At 43.2% G+C, this 6,000-nt stretch overlaps 1 protein-coding gene across 2 annotated transcripts in view; it reads left to right on the top strand.

Annotated features, from left to right (window-relative positions):
* The first annotated feature begins 1,101 nt into the window (after positions 1-1,101).
* Ift88 (intraflagellar transport 88) overlaps positions 1,102-6,000 on the top strand; it is a 167,408-nt gene continuing 162,509 nt past the window's right edge. For both annotated transcript variants that reach the window (XM_045155256.1, XM_045155255.1), the window contains exon 1: positions 1,102-1,120. The gene's annotated coding sequence lies outside the window, so the exon portion shown is untranslated. The remainder of the gene's footprint in view (positions 1,121-6,000) is intronic.

Raw genomic sequence — 6,000 nt, 5'->3', positions numbered from 1 at the left:
GCAATACAGATCATGGCCTTGAAACAGCACAAAATCCACCGTGTCAGTCAGCACATAAGACTGTGCAGTCAAAACTTGACTTTGGGGACAGGGGCTGCCAAATTTTCTTTCCCCAATTTCCACCTCAGTAACTCTTCTTCTCATTTATTGAGACAAGGTCTGTCAATTAAATCTAAAACTCACTGATTCTGCTAGTCTAGCTAGCCAGCTTGCCCTGGGGATCCCCTGTGTAAGCCTCCCAAGCACTGGAATTACAGGGGGATTGCCATACCCACCCAGCATTTGCCTGGGTGCTGGAGATCCAAACTTGGGTCTTCATACTTGTGTAAAAAAGACTTTTACTGACTGAGCTATCTCCCTGTGCCCCTGAGCTGAATATCTTTAAAAATATTTTATTTGAGGGCTGGAGAGATGGCTTAGCGGTTAGGCGCTTGCCTGTGAAGCCTAAGGACCCCGGTTCGAGGCTCGGTTCCCCAGGTCCCACGTTAGCCAGATGCACAAGGGGGCGCACGCGTCTGGAATTTGTTTGCAGAGGCTGGAAGCCCTGGCGCGCCCATTCTCTCTCTCTCTCCTTCTATCTGTCTTTCTCTCTGTGTCTGTCGCTCTCAAATAAATAAATAAATAATTTAAAAAAAAATATTTTATTTGGAAGCGAAGTGGCGGCCCGGGCTGGGCCCTGAGCTGCCGGGGTGGTGGCTCTTTGTCGTCCAGCATGCTGTGCTCACCCCATCCCAAGATGCGCTGACCACGATCCTCAACTCCTCCCTCGGCTACAGGAAGGAGCTAAGCAACTTGATTGCAGTGGAAGGTGGTGAAGAGGCATCGTGCTTACTGAGTTCATCACCATCATCATCATCACTGGGTTTGTCTGCCTGGGTAACCTGGTCATTGTGGTCACCTTGTACAAGAAGTCCTACCTCCTCACCCTCAGCAACAAGTTTGTCTTCAGCTTGACCCTGTCCAACTTCCTGCTGTCCGTGCTGGTGCTGCCGTTCGTGGTGACTAGCTCCATCCAGAGGGAATGGATCTTCGGTGTGGTCTGGTGCAACTTCTCCGCTCTCCTCTACCTGCTTGTCAGGTCGACCAGCATGCTCACCCTTGGGGTCATTGCCATCTACTGGTAAGCTCGCCTCAGACTTGGGGGGGGGGGTGCTGAAGGGTTACGGAAATTGGTCTCTTGGAAGAATGCCTGAAGCCTCTTCTTTTTTTAATTTGTTTTTAAATACGTTTTATTTATTTATTTGAGAGATTGAGAGAGAGAGAGAGAGGCAGAGAATGGGCCCGCCAGGGCCTCTGGGCACTGCAAACAAACTCCAGACGCATGCGCCCCCTTGTGCATCTGGCTTACCTGGGTCCTGGAGAATTGAACGGGGATCCTTTGGCTTTGGAGGCACACTTCTCAACCATGACGCCTCTTCTTTTAAATAATACAGTATTTATTTGCCAACAGAGAGAGGATGAGAGAATGGATCCACCAGGGACTCTTGCTGCTGCAAACTCCAGTGGTGTATACACCACTTTGTGCAGCTGGCTTTACATAGGAACTATGAAATTGAAGTGGGCTGGCCCAGGCCAGCAGGCTTTGCAAGCCAGCACCTTTGACCACCGAAACATCTCTCCAGCCCAAGAAGTCTCTTCTTGAGGAGGGAGAGCAAGTTGAGCTTTGCCTTCTCTCCCATCTCTTTAGCCAGAGCTCCCTGGTTTATTTGTCTAAACTTAGTATGTAGTTAAGTGACACCTCGGATGTTCTGGTTGATGCTATACTATATGTATTATGGTATTTGCCATATAGCCTAGGTGTGTAGTAGGTATACACCAAAATTTCATGTCAGTATACTCTATGATGTTTGTGTAACCAAAAAGCCAGATGACACAGTTCTCAGGAAATGACCCTGTTAAGTGATGCATGAGTAATTTTACTTAAAATTTGTTTATTTATAATTTTAAAAATTATTTTATTTGTTTATTTGAGAGAGAGAGAGAGAATGGGCATGCCAGGGCCTCAAGCCACTGCAGTTGAACTCCAGACACATGTGCCACCTTGCACATCTGGCTTACATGGGTACTGGGGAATCAAACCTGTGTCCTTAGGCTTTGTAGGCAAGCACCTTAACTGCTAAGCCATTTCTCCAGCCCTATAGGCTAAACTTTTTTTTTCTCAATTTTTATTAACATTTTCCATGATTATAAAAAGTATCCCATGGTAATACCCTCCCTCCCTCCCCGACTTTCCCCTTTGAAATTCCATTCTCCATCATATCCCCTCCTCCTCTCAATCAGTCTCTCTTTTATTTTGATGTCATGGTCTTTTCCTCCTCTTATGATGGTCTCATGTAGGTAGTGTCAGGCACTACAAGGTCATGGATATCCAGGCCATTTTGTGTCTGGAGGGAGCACGTTGTAAGGAGTCCTACCCTACCTTTGGCTCTTACATTCTTTCCACCACCTCTTCCGCATTAGACCCTGAGCCTTGGAAGGTGTGATCAAGATGTTACTCAGTACTCCAGTCACTTCTTTCCAGCACTATGATACCTTCTGAGTCATCCCAAGGTCACTGCCATCTGAAAAGATTCTCTACCAAAGTGGGAGTAGTGTTAATATAATATAATAATATAATAAATATTAAGAGAAGTGCTTACTGGGCAGTTTGATTAGCATAGTATATACATGTAGCCAGACATCAGTAGATGTTATACCCCTAGGGCTCATGACTATCCCTGTTTTAAGTTTTCAGTATCAGGGATGTGTTTCCCTTCATGGACCGGGCCTCCAGTCCAATTGGAGGGCAGTTGGTTTCCACCATGACAGATGTGCCTAGGCTAAACTTTTAATGTAATTTAATGTGAGCGAATGTAAACTGATTTTGAAATAAACTCCTGTAAGCTAAGTGGTTTCTGTGTCAGACAGCACAGCTTGAATGTCTTCCATCTGCCAGGGTTGCCACCTTTCTGGCTTGTACATTTGTGATTTTGCCCCATCAAAAAAAAAAAAAGAATGAAGCTGGGTGTGGTGGCACATACCTTTAATCCCAGCACTTGGGAGGCAGAGGTAGGAGGATCACTGTGAGTTCGAGGCCACCCTGAGACTACACAGTGAATTCCAGGTCAACCTGGGCTACAGTGAGACCCTACCTCGAAAAACAAAACAAAACAAAAAAAAAGGAAAAAAATGAATGAATAGTGAAGGTGTTATATTAGGCTTGGATATAGATCACTAATGCTATTTCTCCACATCCTCACCAGCATTTATTTGCATTTGATTTTTTGATGTTTGCTATGCTTTCTGGGGTAAGGTGGAATCTCATAGTTTTAATTTGCGTTTCCCTGATGGTTTGTTTGCTTTTTTGTTTTGTTTTGTTTTTGCTTATTTTGTGATTCTGGGGTAGAACTCAAGGCTTTTTTTATTCTAGATAAGTGCTCTACCACTGACCTGTACTCACAGCCCAATATTGCTTTTCCTTATCACCAATATCTTCATACAATATCCTTTGGCAATTTGTGTGTTCTTAGTTTTTAGTGATTTTGGATGTTAAACAAGAGGAATTGACTTTGGATTAGAGAATTCATATATGTTTCTTTCCAAACACACATTCCAGCCTTGGCCAATCCTACTTTCAAGTTGAAAAGCTGAATTCACATTTTTTTGTTATGAAACTGATTTAATTACCAGTAGGGAAAAAAATGAATATGTTGTACTAGGGAATAAGGCTTTTAATAGGTGAGCTCTTTTGAAGCAGAAAAAAGGAAAGTCCAAGGGGTGAAAATTTCCTTTGCCCATATATTACACAGACTGTCCTTTCAGAAACAAGCTTTAAGCAGCAGGGCAGCCTAGACTGACAACAGTGCAGTGTGTGAAGCTCATGAAAGGGAAGGAGTGCGGGTCTAGGGAGGAGACATTTCAGCAGGTCCCCCTTTGCTCCGAGCACACTGAGATCACACAGGCAGCAATTAAGTGTGCACCACAGCCCCACTTCTACCATTTTCCATCATTAAAAGTGATTTAGTATTTTCCCACCTTTCTCTTTTATTTCTTCCCTACTCTGTTCTGTCTTACTCAGAAATCTCCTTTGTACACAGAATATGAAGTGATTGCCTTAAATGTAGAATATTCTACTTGTTCTTAAAAGGGAGAAATTTAAGAGGAATCTTAATCTTGAACCTGAGCTAAATTCCCTTTGACAATTATTAAATATCCATTTCCTCATGAACAATAAGGCCATATAGTGTGAGAATCAAGCTGTTCTGATAAGTAAAAGGGAATTAAGTGAGATCAAAGACTCAAAAGCAGATAGAGGGCTATGGAGGGAGATGGCTCAAAGTTACAGGCACATGCTTGAAAAGCCTGTTGCTTGGGTTCAATTCCCCAGTGCCCACATAAAGCCAGGTACTCAATGTAGTGCATGCATTTGGTGTTTGCAGCAGCAAAAGGCCCTGGCACTCCCATGTGAGCTCTCTCTTTTGCAAATAAACAAATTATTATTTTTTTAATAAAGCAGTGAGGCTGGACAAGGTCAATCCTGACCCTTCCTTTTATAGGTGAAAAGACAGTTCTAGGAAAGGAAGGGACAAGGGAGGGAATTACCATGGGATATATTTTATAATCATGGAAAATGTTAATAAAAATTTTTAAAAAAAAGAAAAGGAAGGGACAAAAGTCATTACACCAGAGTCTCTAACATAAAAACAAGCTTTCTTGGATGGGGAGACAACTCTTTGGTACAGTGTTTGTCTTGCAAGCATAAAGACCTGAGTTCCATCCCCAGAAATTTAATATTCTTAATTTTATTTATTTACTTATTAGAGAGAGAGAGAATGAATGGCCATACCAGGGCCTCTAGCCACTGTAACTGAACTCCAGACGCATGCTCCACCTTGTCGACTTTTGGGGAATCAAAACTAGGTCCTTAGGCTTCTGAAGCAAGTGCCTTAACTGTTAAGCCATCTCTCCAGGCCCCCAGAAATGTTTTTTAAAAAGGCCAAATGTGGTGGTGTACACTTGTAATCTTGGTGCTAGGGAAGGGGAGATAGGTAGATCCCTAGGCTAGTCTAGCGCGCGCGCGCGCGCACACACACACACAAATGCACACATGACCATGCACACACATGCATATATACATAAAAGTGAAAAGAAAGGGAAAAAGGCAAATTTTTCTATGTTTATGTTTCTTTATTCCTTACATGACAGCCTCAAAGATGGAGGAAAATGTACTTCCTTCTTGATTAAAGGCCCAAACCTCCTCTAAACTTAACACTGCACTGAGAAGTCTTTTGGAAAACCCCTCCTCAGTCAGGCATAGTGGCACACATACATAATTCTACCATATGGGAGTATAGCTCCCACTGCTAGCCTGACAACTAGCTCCAGGAGAACAGTGATAGACACTATGGTTAAGCAAAACACATTGAATCAGAAACTTAGAGGCTACAGAGAACTCATAACTAAACCAGACTGCTAATAGACCCATTAAGGCTCAGAGGCCATTGTGAAAGAGGGGTGAAAAGATTGTAAGAGTCACAGTGGAGTAGAAATATTCTGAGGCACAGGGTTCCCCTGCTCCCACCACAGAGACTGAGGCCTCAATCACTCAACTGCAAACACCAACAACTCCACTGAGGAGAGCCCTCAGGGAAAGGGGGACTGGGAGAGAGGGGATATAAGACTGTAACCTTTATAAATAATAATCTTATAAAATACATTTTTATCTATTTGCTTGTGTATGTGTATGCAAGCACACATATGTGCATGTGCATGCATAAGCACTTGTGTGCCAGGACTCTTGCCATTGTAAACAAATGCCAGATGTATGCACTACTTTTTGCATCTGGGGATACATGGGTACTAGAGATCTGAACCCAGATCAATGGGTTTGCAAGCAAGCACTACTGAGCCATCCCCCCGCCTGATATTAAGAATTAAAAAATATTATTAAGGAGCTGGAGGGATGGCTTAGCAGTTAAGGTGTTTGTCTGCAAATCCAAAGGACCCAGGTTTGATTCCCCA

The sequence above is a fragment of the Jaculus jaculus genome, chromosome 7 (genome assembly GCF_020740685.1).
Source record: "Jaculus jaculus isolate mJacJac1 chromosome 7, mJacJac1.mat.Y.cur, whole genome shotgun sequence".
Taxonomy (NCBI): domain Eukaryota; kingdom Metazoa; phylum Chordata; class Mammalia; order Rodentia; family Dipodidae; genus Jaculus; species Jaculus jaculus.
Note: the sequence above shows the minus strand (reverse complement) of the source record. Positions and strands in the feature narration are given on the sequence as shown.